Raw genomic sequence first — 16,399 nt, forward strand, 5'->3', positions numbered from 1 at the left:
ATGAGACAGAGTTGTAGCTTATCCCCGATTATTCAGTCTGTACACTAAGCAAGCAGTAAAGGAACCCAAAGAAACATCTGGAAAGAGAATTAAAGTTCAGGGAGAAGTAACAGAAGTTTGCCGACGACTATGTAATCCTGTCACAGTACGCAAAGGAAAGAGCAGTTGAATGGAATGGGCACTGTCTTGAAAGGAGGATATAAGATGAACATCAAAAAAGGAAAAACGAGGAAAATGAAATGTAGTTGAATTAAATCAGTCGTTGCTCAGGAATAAGTAGTAGACGAGTTACGCTATTTTGGCAGTAGAATAACTGATGATGGCCGAATAAAAAGCACACGAAATGTAGACGGGCCATGACAAGGAATGCATTTCTGAAAATGAGAAATTTGTCAACACAGAATATAAATTTGAGTGTTAGGAGGTCTCTTCTGAAGGCATTTGCCTAGAGTATAGCCTTTTATGGAAGTGAAACGTCGACGATAAGCATTTCAGACTCAGACAAGAAGAGGAAATAAACTTTTGCAGTGTGATGCTACAGAAGACTGCTGAAGGTTAGATGAGCGGATCATAACGAATGAGGAGGTACTAAATGGAACTGGGGAGAAAAGAGATTTGATGACGAGTTTACTGTAAATATGTCACAGTTGCAGGGCATATACTCTGGCGACTATTTTCGAACCGACTGGTGACTACTCTTAACGTCAACTACATAATATTGGCAATACATGCATCACACAGTGACAGTAGATAAATGTCACAATAAACTCGTACGTTTGCTCACTATAGAAATCAGAATCAAACTGACTTCTGACTTGTATAGAGAGCATACGTATATCGTGAAATTCATCTACTGTCTCTGTGTGATGCATGTATTGCCAGTTTAGATGGTTGTCATAAAGATTAGGCATTTTCAGTACAGCCTCAATAGGTCGAGCCTGTGAATGAACAAGTCGGTTCGAATCTAGTCACCAAAACACATGTACTGCAACTGAAATAAAAGCTGGTTCTGTAAGTAGGCTGTTTAAGTTTTTTTATTGGTAACGCCACCTCTGTATGAAAATCACTGGCTGTGCTGTGTGCAGTCCGTGGCTGCTTTGCATTGTTGTAATACTCGCCATTGTAGTGTTAGGCAGCTAGATGTGAACAGCGCGTAGCGTTGCGCAGTTGGAGGTGAGCCGCCAGCAGTGGTGGATGTCGGGAGAGAGATGGCGGAGTTTTGAAATTTGCCATGAACTGCTATATTTATATATGATGATATCAAGGTAAATACATTGTTTGTTCTCTATTAATATCTTTCATTTGCTAACTATCCCTATCAGTAGTTAGTGCCTTCAGTAGTTTGAATCTTTTATTTAGCTGGCAGTAGTGGCGCTCGCTGTATTGCAGTAACTTGAGTAGCGAAGATTTTTGTGAGGTAAGTGATTTCTGAAAGGTATAGTTTAATGTTAATCAGGGCCATTCTTTTGCAGGGATTTTTGAAAGTCAGATTGCGTTGCGCTAAAAATATTGTATGTCAGTTTAAGGACAGTCGTGTATAATTGTTCAAAAAGGGGACGTTTCAGTTCTAAATCAACAACATGTTGTAACTGCATGAAAGAAATTTGGCGCATCACCGGACTAAAACAACGGATGGGTTGGTAGGGCAAATTTTGATACATCAAGGAATCAAATGTTTCAAATGGCTCTGAGCACTATGGGACTTAACTTCTAAGATCATCAGTCCCCTAGAACTTAGAACTACTTAAACCTAACTAACCTAAGGACATCACACACATCCATGCCCGAGGCAGGATTCGAATCTGCGACCGTAGCGGTCATGCGGTTCCAGACTATAGCGCATAGAACCGCTCGGCCACTCCGGCCGGCATCAAGGAATCATAAATTTAGTATCGGAGGAAAGAGAGAGAGAGAGAGAGAGAGAGAGAGAGAGAGAGAGAGAGAGTGTGTGTGTGTGTGTGTGTGTGTGTGTGTGTGTTAGAGGGCTAAACTCTAGAAGACGAAGAGATGAATACTGTTGGCGGGGTCATATGGATGCAGGTTCCAGTAGTTTTTCGTTGAGAAGCGGCTTAGAAAGCCTAGAGTAGAGAGGACAGCTGCATCAAACCAGTGTTTTGACTGAAGACGACGACAACGACAACAACAACGACGACGACGACGACGACGACGACGACAACAACAACAACAACAAGTGAAGGGCTATGCCAGACACAGTATTTGTGCCTAAAGCGGGGACAGCAGTACTGTGTCCATACTAATGGCCAGCTCTTAAAAGTAACGTTTTCTACGTGCTGTTAACGGGAAGAAGTCACAAAGTATGTGAAAGGGTAGTCAGTGGCATACACACTAAAAGCTGACCCATCCGATGCAGTTTAGCAAATAACAAGTCATTTCTATTACTTCACGTGGAATTCTGTCTTGTTCATTCTGTGGGTAAAGACCTATAATGTCTGACTGGGTTGGAAGAATCCATTTAAGGCACTGCAGAGGATCGTTCCACGTTGATCGCGTCGTTATCTGACTGAGCACGTCGACAGCAGGGCATTTTAGGGAATAAGCCGACAGCGAATAGCAGCATCGAACGAGATAACGCCTCTGACGTTTGCCAGCCGATTTAAATAGCACCTTTGTTCTGTAACTGTGCATTCAGCTACATAGCAGCATAGAGCAACGCAGCCAATTTCCCGAAAAATGTTCCGAATTCTTGACGCTTGGTACTTTGTAAACTACTGCGAATAGCCCCATTATGAGAATTTAAAGCTACGAGTCGAAAAGCGCACAGATCCAAGTTCTGGTCCACTTTGATTTTCTCAAAAATTTCATTTCAGCTGACACATTGGAGAAGTTCCCATTGAATCTTCCTTTACGTAATCGTTATGCCTTTTGTAACTATATCTTTTCTTTAATCATTTTTATCTTTGGACTTTAATGACAGAGAGAAAGACGAAATGTGAGAGTACAAAACTCCAACGACATGAATGATTCAGATTTGGAATATAATTTTAAACTGCCACGAAAATATTCACATATTCATTTGTGATATACATACTCTGCAGTGCTATTTTCATCGATGGAACAGACAAATTAATGAAGGCATACAACCTCTTGTAAGTTGTGTTTGGGAGTACAACGGTTCAAATACCCGTCCGGACATCCAGACATAGATTTTTCGTGATTTCTCGAAATCCCTGCACGCTAATGCTAACAGGAATCCTTTTAAAGAGAATTACAGATTACCTTCCTCATCTCTGGAACAGTCGGATCTTATTTCGACCTTCCTTGCTTCTTATAAGTGATTCTCGTCCTCAAAAATATCTTACAGAACCGAAAATAAGAGGACGTGATAAGTAAGTTTAACTTTCCAAAAGAATTTTAAAATATTGGTTCCTAATTTTTATAGGTGTTCGTGAAGACGATGGCAGAAGCAACAGTTTCTGCATATAATTTTCACTAATAGGTGTTTGTAGAAATCACAAAGTCTAGGTTGCGCATAACGATGTCTGAACTACGAATGCCGTGCACAAAACACAAGCCGGGTGTATGGCACAGAATTACGCTAGTAGCCCATCTAAAAAATTAACATAAAAGTACATCTAATAAAGATGATTCAGGTATGTCATATACCCCTCATAAAAGTGAAAGATTTTATCTTTAGTGTATCTACAGTTTTCAGAGATATTTGAATCCAATGTTAATGTAACAAAGGTAGATAACTCAATGAATATCATTCGTTCCGATTAACAAAGGCCGGCCGAAGTGACCGTGCGGTTAAAGGCGCTGCAGTCTGGAACCGCAAGACCGCTACGGTCGCAGGTTCGAATCCTGCCTCGGGCATGGATGTTTGTGATGTCCTTAGGTTAGTTAGGTTTAACTAGTTCTAAGTTCTAGGGGACTAATGACCTCAGAAGTTGAGTCCCATAGTGCTCAGAGCCATTTGAACCATTTTTTTGATTAACAAAGTTCCATCAGAGTTAGATACCTTATTGTGCTACGAAAATGCTTCGGGAACTCAAGTGCGAATGACTGAAGCGAAGGTAAGCCCTTTTCGAGGAGCACTATTGAGAAAATTTAGAGATTCGGTATTTGAGGCTGACTGCAGAACGATTCTACTGCCGCCAACATACATTTCGTTTAAGTACCATGAAGATAAGGTTAGAGAGATTAGGGCTCGTACGGAAGTATACAGACAGTCGTCTTCCCCTCGCTCTGTTTGCAAGCGGAAAAGAAAATGTAATGACTAGTAGTGGTACAGGGTACGCTCGGCCTCGCACCGTACAGTGAGTATGTATGTAGATATATACGTAAATGTAGTCGTACAATACGTATATGCTCTCCTAGGCACTCATTTAACAGCTTCTACTTGAATTGGAACGCGTGTAGAGCCATGCACAGGTACTTCTTTTTCTGAAGCATATATTTTGTCTTCTTCTCCTCCATAATACATAGAATACAAATGTGGGTGGTGTGGTGAAATATCTGCCCAAAGTGAAATCTGAAAAAGTATTTACTTTTAGTAAAAGAGTATCATTGGGAAAGCCTGGCACTTTTCTTGCATTCTCTTTGCAGAAAAATGGCCATTATTGTGTTGTAGCATAGCAAGTTATGATATCAGTTTTTAGCTGTCTTATGGTTGATCGGCTTCCGATTTCCAAAGTAAATTACTCTATTTTATTCCGTCAAGGAACTATGTTGTTGCTTTTCTCCCAAATTGTATGCAGAGAAATTGGGTATGAAAGACGATACAAACTGGCGAATAATATAGCTGATTTGAAGAAAAACTAAAGGTTAGCAAAAACTCAAAGAATGAGAAATTAGCATGAATAACTGACGAAATTAAATATTACTACTCTGCGGATAAAACGTGGTCTTACTAGTGAAACAGAGACTGAAGTATAGCAAAAAAAAATGGCTCTGAGCACTATGGGAGGTCACCAGTCCCCTAGACGTTAGAACTACTTAAGCCTAACTAACCTAAAGACATCACACACATCCATGGCCGAGGCAGGATTCGAACCTCCGACCGTAGCGGTCGCGCGGTTCCAGACTGAAGCGCCTAGAACCGCTCGGCCACTCGGGCCGGCGAAGTATAACAAATCAAGGCCTTATTTACAAACTCAATCTGAAGAAGGAGTCTGTTAATCATTCATGTATTGTCCTATTACATCACTATGTAATACTACAATATCTTGATTTTATTATTATTATTATTATTATTATTATTACAGGAGTAATTATACAAATAACAATTAAAACAAAATTTTGCGGTATTCGTGCTGTCTTCTCCCAAGAGCAGAAATATCCTTTTATTCGTAGTTTTCGCAGCTACTACAAATGTTACTATCTAGTACTAGATAATTGTGCTACCTACAGTCTACAGATTTTGTACCACTAACTGATAGACGAAATATTGGCTGACTGTAGGGAGAGGTTCTGTACCTAAACAGCACTTTTAATGTAATGAAACTAGTTACCTTTTCACTAAAAATTTTAAGCACATTTTACAAGTTCTCTGAGTTACCTACATGTGTAAAGTTATACCGATAACATTAGAGTAGCTCAGCTGCTAAAACCAAAGTGGCATATTGCAGTTCAAATAAGGGCAGCTAGTACTATATATTTGCGAAATAGAAGGTGAGTGCCACGGGTATATTAAACAAAATGGGGTGGCAACCATTAAAACATGCGCTTTTTTCGTTGCGGCAAGATCTTTTCACGAAACTTCGATCGCCAACTTTTTCCTCTGAGTGCCAACATATTTTGTTGCTCTTCACATACATATGAAGACATGACTACCGTAATAAAATAAATCAGAGCTTTCACGGAAAGATTTATATGTCTATTATTCCCACGTGCTATTCGAGAGTGGAACCGTCGAGAAATAGTACGAAAGTTGGTTTACGAACCCTCTGCTAAGCACTTAAGTGTGAGTTGCAGAGTAATCATGTAGGTCAGATATAGTAATACCTCATACCGGAGAGTCTTGCTCAGTCAACAAAAACTGACAATATAAAACAGAAATTTATGGCTAGTGATCCTCGCTAACGCAGAAAATATATTGGAAGCACGCAGTTGGCTGTGAAAAATGGAACACGTTTTATAACGCAATAACTGTGACAGCTAGGACGCAATCAGTGAAATACGTTTCCTATATTGATAGCGTTTACCTGTAGCAGGTCTTCATTGTGGTCGCTTTCCTCGTCGGAGCCAGTGGACTCATCCTCGCCCCCGTGCGAGCGCGGCCCCGACACGAACATCCCTCCCGCTCACAGCTGACTGAACCGCCCCACGCTCGCGCGCCTCTTTATATACCACGCTGCTGCATTGATCCCAGGCCATGTGCTGGATCACAGCTGTTGCTTCCTAATCTCTCACATCTGACTCTCTTCTTTCGCAGCTTCGGTCAAATGTGCTAGATACGAGGGGGAGTCAGTTTTAATTACCAGTTCCAAAGAAAAAAAAAAAAGAGAAATTACGTGACCATGAAACTTCTGCACACATTCATCCTGCAATGATTTCTTCATTCGAGTAAAGTGGAAGAAGTCACTTGCATGTGAGGATCGTAAGGAGTGTGAATAGAAATTTGATAGCCCCAAAAAGTAGCATGTACCCCAAGAAGCAGCATGTGTCGTGTACAGATTGAGCTGGCGTGTTGTTATGGAACAGAAACAGACCCTTCGACAGCTTCTCACGGCCCTTCGTCTTGACAGACGACAATAACATGATCAGGAGATTTCGATAGTATGCTCCTGTGACAGTACGCCAGGTCCACATCATAGCAGTCCCAAAAAGCATTCACCGCCATTTGTCCGATGATTGTTGGGTCCTCGTCATTTTCAGCTTTGATGAATCGACATGCTTTGTTTGGTTCTTTGTTTCGTGGTTACCGTGGTGTGTGCAGCACCCCACTTTGATAATTTTGTCATCTATAATGGTCTAGATTGTTTGATGGGATTAAGTTTTGGCAGGGGGCAATACAACCCAGAAAATATTTTCTTCAAACTACGATGGAATGATATACATGCTGTGCAGACGAGAATAATATCTTACTCGTAAATATCGTTCGTCACATACACTACTGGCCATTAAAATTGCTACACCAAGAAGAAATGCAGATGATAAACTTGTATTCATTGGACAAATATATTATACTAGAACTGATGTGTGACTACATTTTCACGCAATTTGGGTGCATAGATCCTGAGAAATCAGTACCCAGAACAACCACCTCTGGCCGTAATAACGGCCTTGATACGCCTGGGCATTGAGTCAAACAGAGCTTGGATGGCATGCAGCTTCAACACGATACGGCAGTTCATCAAGAGTAGTGACTGGCGTATTGTGACGAGCCAGTTGCTCGGCCACCATTGACCAGACGTTTTCAATTGGTGTGAGATCTGAAGAATGTGCTGGCCAGGGCAGCAGTCGAACATTTTCTGTATCCAGAAAGGCCCGTACAGGACCTGCAACATGCGGTGGTGCATTATCCTGCTCAAATGTAGGGTTTCGCAGGGACCGAATGAAGGGTAGAGCCACGGGTCGTAACACATCTGAAATATAACGTCCACTGTTCAAAGTGCCGTCAATGCGAACAAGAGGTGACCGAGACTAACCAATGGCACCCCATACCATCACGCCGGTTGATCCGCCAGTATGGCGATGACGAATACACGCTTCCAATGCGCGTTCACCGCGATGTCGCCAAACACCGATGCGACCATTATGATGCTGTAAGCTGAACCTGGATTCATCCGAAACAATGACGTTTTGCCATTCGTGAACCCAGGTTCGTCGTTGAGTACACCATGGCAGGCGCTCCTGTCTGTGATGCAGCGTCAAGGGTAATCGCAGCCGTGGTCCCCGAGCCGATAGTGCATGCTGCTGCTAACTGTTCGTGCAGATGGTTGTTGTCTTGCAAACGTCCCCATCTGTTGACTCAGGGATCGAGACGTGGCTACACGATCCATTGCAGCCATGCGGATAAGATGCCTGTCATCTCGACTGCTAGTGATACGAGGCCGTTGGGATCCAGCACGGCGTTCCGTATTATCCTCTTGAACCCACCGATTCCATATTCTGCTAACAATCATTGGATCTCGACCAACGCGAGCAGCAATGTCGTGATACGATAAACCGCAATCGCGATAGGCTACAATCCGACCTTTATCAAAGTCGGAAACGTGATGGTACGCATATCTCCTCCTTACACGAGGCATCACAACAACGTTTCACCAGGCAACGCCGGTCAACTGCTGTTTGTGTATGAGAGATCGGTTGGAAACTTTCCCCATGTCAGTACGTTGTAGGTGTCGCCACCGGCGCCAACCTTGTGTGAATTCTCTGAAAAGCTAATCATTTGCATATCACAGCATCTTCTTCCTGTCGGTTAAATTTCGCGTCTATAACACGTCATCTTCATGGTGTAGCAATTTTAATGGCCAGTAGTGTATTTTAGAAGTACACACTCGCCCATCTGGATGCCACATCATGTACCATATTCATCGCATCATGATACCACCTTCCACGGTTCTACAGTTTAATGATAGCATTGTTTCTTCTACTCTAAATGACGTCTCATGCTTTTCTTCGTGAATAGTTGCATCTCAGAAGCAGCACAACTATGCAGAACTTACTTGCGAATTGCTCTATCACAGATGTCTGTCTGTACGTGAGCTACAACAGAAGTGACCTATAGCTGTTAACGAGGATGCCTGAAGGCCGATTAGTTTAGTTTGATTTAGAGCACCGCCACCCACAGATGTAAATTCGTATAAACACTAGCTAGTGATGCTCCCATGTCACGCTCCATCGTAAAGGTAGGTTGAGCTACTATGACAGAATATATTTCGTCTCGGCTCTACTTTACACAACAGAGATACAGAGCCAGTCACGATTTTTGTAAATGGATCCGAATGCTTAATACTTGAATAATGATCGCAAAACCAACAGATGTACTGGAATCCAACCTCGTTTACTCTTTTCAACACATGCTACCAATTTAGACATTAGATGATGTCATCTTCAGGGCCCAAACGTAACCTGCATCCACAACCGCAATGACAAAGACCAACAAAATCTTCAAATGGGAACAGTTATCAAGCATGTACGCCAGCGTGTGCAACGAGGCCAAAATTAACTGGATTCCGTACCTTCGTAGCAGTAAACAAGCCCAGTATGGCCAGACGACAACTGTGGAGGCAGAGTTGATTGAAGAGAGAAGCTTAATGAAGTGTCATTGAAACTTACTTTATTTGTTTCCATGGATATTTGAGGTTGTTTCATTTCGGGGTGGCTTGATCTATGGAGCTTTGAACTGTTACCATATTTTCTTTCGTGGAAATGTCTGCAGAAGTTGCAAGGCACCAGTTGGAGATGGAGCGCTGACAGGTAGTGGTGTGCCTTTTTCCGTTAAGTGATCGGATCCTGGAATCTTTTCGAATGATACTAAACTGTTACAGGGCGTCAGTTGTTGGTCCAAGACTGGTGATGAAACTGCTCAAATATAGTTCTACACCACCTGCTTATCTGTAAATGTTTGTATATTCCGAAATATTCGCTGTAAAAAGTGGTTATGATTAAACTCTCGCTACTTGAGAAGGCCCCGATGACAAACGAGATATCGTAGAACAATGAAACTTCGTGGAAACATTTTTAAGGACACAGTTAAGACAAAGAACTAATAAACCATTGACAGGAATACATTTTAATTTCCGCATGAGAAGGTAACATTGGTTAATTGCGTACCATGTTTACGCTCCAGGTTACAACCTGGAACCGCAATAGAGGTTGCTCTACTGCTGCGCTAAACAACGGTGGACCATGAAATGTTCAGCTGTAGTGACACAGCTCGTGCACTGCTTGAAGACTGCACACTGAGTCCAGCATTCTCAGCCATGGAAACAGTAACTTCCTCAACAATCTTTTGTACAATTAGCCGTCGGCTTTTCCTCAGTTGCAATTCCCAAACCAGTGGTTAATTCGAACTTGTGAATCATGTTCTTCAACCCTGTTGTAGAAAGAGGAGCTCTTCGCATTCGTTTAATACGTCGATGCTCACAAAGTGCAGAAGCACTTCTGTTGGTCTGATAAAACAGCTTAACGAGTAAAGCTCGTATCACCTTGTTCTGACCGATGACGAATGTCTGCAACTGTATGCGCATTGAGGCTTGTGTGAAACCTTTCGTCCCCGTATCAATAGCGACGCTTAACGGTAAGTCATGTCAGTAACACCGCCAACAATGCAAATACTGCAGCACACGGTCTGATTATCATTCCTGTGAAGTTGCTTACTTCTACAGTACATTTTTATGCGTCTACACTGGCTGAAGTATCGAAAGTTTAATTGTAACCACTCTGTGTGCACAAATGCCAGCACTCAGGAATATTTGTATTAATATATGCACTCTCCATGCAGGAGGTCAGTTCTGTTCTAGCTGCCCCTTGCTGTCAGTAATGGACGTGCTTTCAGTCAGAAGCGCTGTGCTTCATTGACAACCCTGCCTTTCTGGACTTGATTGTGGTTTCGACGAAACAATATACAGGGCGTGGACATAAACACGCAAGGCACAGCGCCGTGTAGGTAATCCGTTGGCATCCAAAGCTGCTTCCAGACGTCTCGGTACGGATACATACTGGTCCTGTATGGTTTCCAAGTGAATCTTATGCCATTTCTCCTGCAAAATAGTAGCAATTTCAGGTAACATTGATGGAGGTGGATAGTGATCATCGAACTTTTTCTCCAAAATAGAGCACAAAGACTCAATTGTATTAAGGTCACACTAATAGTCCTAGACGACGCGAGCTGTGTGAACAGGGCCCCTGTCGTCTTAGTACTTAGCTCTACCATTGAGGAACAGGAATTGTTCTATGGGAGGGACCTGATCAGCCAAAATGGTCACATAAACCTCAGCGGTAATGCAACACTGCAAAGTAACCACGAGCCCAATTTAATACCACAATATGGCTGCCCAGATCATCGCCAGACCCCCTCCCTGTTTCACTTTTGGGACGTAAACGCCACCAGAAGTTGGAAACAGTGTGAAACAAGACTCATCCTACTAAATCACTTTCTTCCATTGTTCCATAGCCCAGCTTGTATGGCTCGGCATAACCTTTTCCTGTTATTGATATTTGCATCACTGATGTGTGGTTTTGGAATTTCAGTTAGACCTGCAATTTACAGCTTATGGAGCTTTGGTACTGGCAGGGTTCGCGGATGCGACATTCAGTTCTGCAGTGACTTTTGCAGCTGTCGTTCCCTTATTTTTCGTCACAGTTCTCTTCAATGACCGTCCGTCACAATCAGTCAACACACACTTTCTTCCGTGTTGTGGCTTGGTGAGTAATGTTTTCCCGCTTTCCCTGTATGCGGTGCCTCTTGAAACACCAAACACTTCGACTACCTTGGTTACGCAAACACCCACTATACGAGCATCAACAATTTGCCCACATAATTTGCTGCAACATAGTGCACTCACAACTACACAGGCAACTTTTCTGACCACGACTGACGCAACGTATTGAGGACATTACACAGGTGCTGTTCGTAGTCAAATACAGCAGCGCAACCTGCAGGGTTGGCAAGCATCAGCGTTTATGTTCAAGCACGCGTTTCTCGCTGTGCTTCCATAGTTTTGTACAAACCCTGTATCTAAAACATATAGGCTATAATTTCAGTATATTAAGTACCCACAGACCTATATAAGCTACAATTTCAGTTCGCATCTTTTCTACGTCTACGACAATTTATGAATAATTTCAGGACACTGCATTTTTATGGGAAATCACTTTTTAATCACCTTCCCTTGTCCACACAGTTACTGCCAAGCCGTCTTCTCGAAAACGTCCACACGGTATTGTGCTCGCTTTATCATTAAATATGAAGCATCTATCATCTTTTGGCAGCAACTCCAATTTTCATTACTTTATAGTGGAAACAGTGTGTAGCTAGGATCGAATTAAACACGGAACGGTCGATTTATCGACATTATTTAATACGCATTCCTGATAACCATCAATGCTTGATTAATTAGCTGAGAGAATCTCACAGCTTTCGCTGTATGCTTTACTCATTGTTTCAAGTGCATAGATTCTTGGTCTCTTTTATTGTCGCATGGGATGCAACAAAAGATAACCCGAGCTGAAAAATCAGCATGCACATTTTTAATATCATCACAAATATTTGAGGTAGTTATATGACATATAAACTATCCGTATCTGTGTAACACATTTTAAGATTTTTTTTCCCCAATTATCTTCAACATATTCACATAATTTACATTTTTTTGGGAGTATATTATAAATATATAAAATAGCCACTCCTACAGCTATGAGTTTCTGAAAATCGGTATTAAGTGTACTTCATTCAATAGTAACAACATTTTGCTTAAAAACGATACTGCACTTGAAACGTGATTTTACAGTCATGAGAGCAACTCCATGTCTACCATCTTTCACATAATTCATTTTTCGCACATTCTGCATAGTTTTGCAGACACGGTTATTCATTAGTTACAATTTTTTTTTCAAACAGTGTTTTTGCATTCACATGTTCATCAGCATTAATATCGATATTCGGTGTCATCCAGGGACCTTGACGGAATGATAATATCCCGTGAACTTTGCTCGGAATAAGAGTATTCTTCAGACACTGCTTTAAATTTCTATCGTGAATCAGATACTTTTTATAGTATAATGTGGAAATCGGCTTTTTTGGAACTCCTGGCTTGCTGATGTTTAGTGGTGGTGCCATTTTCTCTAGGCGTAATGGTGGACTGGATTGCAGTTCAATGGATATTTTCTGGATAGTCAAGGTATACTTTTAAAATGTAACTTATGTCTGAATCATTTGGCATGTTCATTACATCGAAACTTTCCACGAAGAGCAACGCAAAATCAGAGAGAGCACCACTGCGCAGCTTTACAACATATTAAGATCGAAGTATATGGTTCAAATGGCTCTGAGCACTATGGGACTAAACTTCTAAGGTCATCAGTCCCCTAGAACTTAGAACTACTTAAACCTAACTAACCTAAGGACATCACACACATCCATGCCCGAGGCAGGATTCGAACCTGCGACCGTAGCGGTCGCACGGTTCCAGACTGTAGCGCCTTTAACCGCTTGGCCACCCCGGCCGGCGATCGAAGTATATAATATAAGCTTAATCATATCTATTTTCGTTTAGTAAGCCATGAACCTATAGTTTGAATCAGCGTGTCTTTGCCAACGGTGAAGAATACCACCTCTGACACCACGCTGAACAAACTACAGTTGTTCTATGTCCCCAACTACTTGCAGTTTTACATTAGTAGTTTTCAGTAAAGTATCCAACGACAAACCAGGTGACGTCACATAATGGGCTTGATCTAGTTCGTACAATTTAAGGCAGAGTACATGGAAATTTTGAAAGGACACTAGCAAGCGGTTTTCAAATACAAATTGGGGTAATCTTCTAATCTTGTTGTGAACTTTAGTACACGCCACCCTACACGCCCTTCGGTGCTCTAATTCTTTGACTGTTGTTTCACCAGTCATCACGCTTTCAAACGCTTCTGTTGATGGCAACTGTTCACCCAAAAAGAAATGGATTCTTTTGTTAGACACGCATATGTTCAAAAAAAATGTGTGTGACATCTTATGGGACTTAACTGCTAGGGTCATCAGTCCCCAAGCTTACACACTACTTAACCTAAATTATCCTAAGGACAAACACACACACCCATGCCCGAGGGAGGACTCGAACCTCCGCCGGGACCAGCCGTACAGTCCATGACTGCAGCGCCCCTATACCGCTCGGCTAATCCTGCGCGGCAGACAGGCATATGGAAACACGCCTTTCTTGTAAATCAAATTCAAGTGCTTCCTGTCGGGGATACACTTTGTCATTTCCAACTCGGCAGATGAAATATGTGGCGCATCTTTCTAGAGGGTGTGCCATAAAGTTGAGGAATCTGTAAATCGAAATTTTATGTTGCAACGACGCTCCGCTGTGATAGTTTTAGTAAAGGTTTTAAACTTTTCCATGTTTGTTGTAATCACAGAAAAACGTCCTGGATTTATCTTTACCATTTCATTACACTCACTTACTTACACTTGTCCGCATAGGTTCATAATTATGAAGTGGGCGTAACAACTCATCACACAGTGAAAAACTACTCGCTCTGTAGAATTAGGTCTGTAATTTAAAATTCATCCAGCATGTGCAGCGCTTCAAAACCTGCCGGTAAAATGACACTGATATTTATTTTATTTATTTATTTATTTATTGTTCCGTGGGACCAAATTAAGGAGAAGTCTCCATGGTCATGGAACGAGTCAATACATGAAATTATAACACGATATTAGAAGCAGATAAAATGAAATATAAAAAAATATATTCAGGTGACAAGTCGTAAGTTTAAATGAAGAAAATCAACAGTGTAACAATGGAATTTGCTTAATTTTTTAGCTCTTCCAGGAGCTCCTCGACAGAATAGAAGGAGTGAGCCATGAGGAAACTCTTCACTTTAGACATAAAAGAGTTTGGGCTACTGCTAATATTTTTGAGTTCTTGTGGCAGCTTATTGAAAATGGATGCAGCAGAATACTTCCTTTCTGCACAAGAGTCAAGGAAGTGCATTCTACATGCAGATTTGATTTCTGCCTAGTATTAACTGAGTGAAAGCTGCTAACTCTTGGGAATAGACTAATATTGCTAACAACAAACGACATTAAAGAAGATATATACTGTGAGGGCAATGTCAGAATTCCCAGATTTTTGAATAGGGGTCGACAAGAGGTTCTCGAACTTACACCACATATAGCTCGAACAGCCCGTTTTTGAGCCAAAAATGCCCTTTTTGAATCAGAAGAATTACCCCAAAAAATAATACCATGCGACATAAGCGTATGAAAATATCCGTCTTTCAAATCAGCTTGCTTGAAGCGTTCTTCTCATATACGACAAATTTCTGCTGCTCGAAACAGTACTACTTCTTTGAGGCTGATATTCATATGCTTCATTCACAATATGCAGTATTTTATGCACTCTACAACCACATAAAACTGTTTGCTAAGCCATTACTTATAGTCAGCACCTCGACGGAGCTTAAACTGAACGTTCCTCATTGTAACTACAGTGCACGTAGAAAGCAATACTGTGTTCAGACGAGGTACTGGCAGAACTGAAGCTCTGAAGACGGAACCTGAGTCATGCTTGGGTAGCTCAGATGGTAGAGCACATGCCCGCGAAAAGCAAAGGTCCCGAGTTCGAATCTCGGTCCGGCACACAGTTTTAATCTGCCAGGAAGTTTCAATACTGTGTTATTTGTGTACATCAATTTCATCACTAACACCCAGTTGTAGCCAGCTTTCACCATCTGCATACGTGACAAAGGGTAGTTTTAATTGCTTGCTATACTTGTCGAATTTTGTGGACTGTTTCTTTACTTTCGGCGTGACACTTTACTTGTTTCAGTTGTTAACAGGTCACTAAATGAGCAACCAGCTTTGATTTAAAATAAAAATATCAGGAACAGTATTTTTCCAACTGAATGGTGATGACCAATAATGCTACTACGTTCTAGCATCCAAAGGTTTGTTATGTAACCAGCAGCATTAAAGGTTTCACGTGTCTCTCATGATTATATTTCGAAACGTACAATGGAACCAATTTGAACTATTTCCTTCATATGCTTTTTTTCCCCCTGTAGCCTTTCCCTCGTGTCCAGAATACTGAATACTACAAACACACATTAACAGATACATTTTCGTTGCTTTTCTTAAATATTTCTGCACGCCTCAGATTGCTACGAAATGAAATGTTGAATAAATATGAATAAAGAAAATAACTAGACAAGTGGCTCACACTGCATTTTCTTGGTACAAACCAACTATAACTGACCACTTTCAGCAACATTTATCATTGTTGATTAAACATTTATCACAATCCATTTCTTTGCAGTCACTTTAATAATTTTGTGTGTGTACCTGCACAAAAGCCTTTATTTATATCCATTTTAACATAAAGTTTCAAAATTTCTTCTAATGTCCAACTGGAATCGCAAGCTTGGTAAGTTTCAGTTATTTTATTTGGTCTGTAATATTGTTTCAGTATCATTCGCTAATATAACCAGACAACGATATACACGCGTTCTTGCTGTCCATATACATCTCGATAACATCACATGAAGTACGAATTTATAGACAAATGAAACATTTATCTTAAGTGGTCGCTTGTACTCGCGTACTCTGTTGGTGAAGACTGCTAGAAACGCATCAGGAAACTGTTTGAGATCCTTAAAACCATCACGATTGGTTATTATGCCAGTGCATATTCGACTTTTAAAATCAGAGTCCGCGCAAATCCATTAGAGGGTATCAGCACTGATTTTAACTTGCTTCGCATACATTTCGGCCGTT

The sequence above is a fragment of the Schistocerca piceifrons genome, chromosome X, assembly GCF_021461385.2.
Source record: "Schistocerca piceifrons isolate TAMUIC-IGC-003096 chromosome X, iqSchPice1.1, whole genome shotgun sequence".
Lineage (NCBI taxonomy): Eukaryota > Metazoa > Arthropoda > Insecta > Orthoptera > Acrididae > Schistocerca > Schistocerca piceifrons.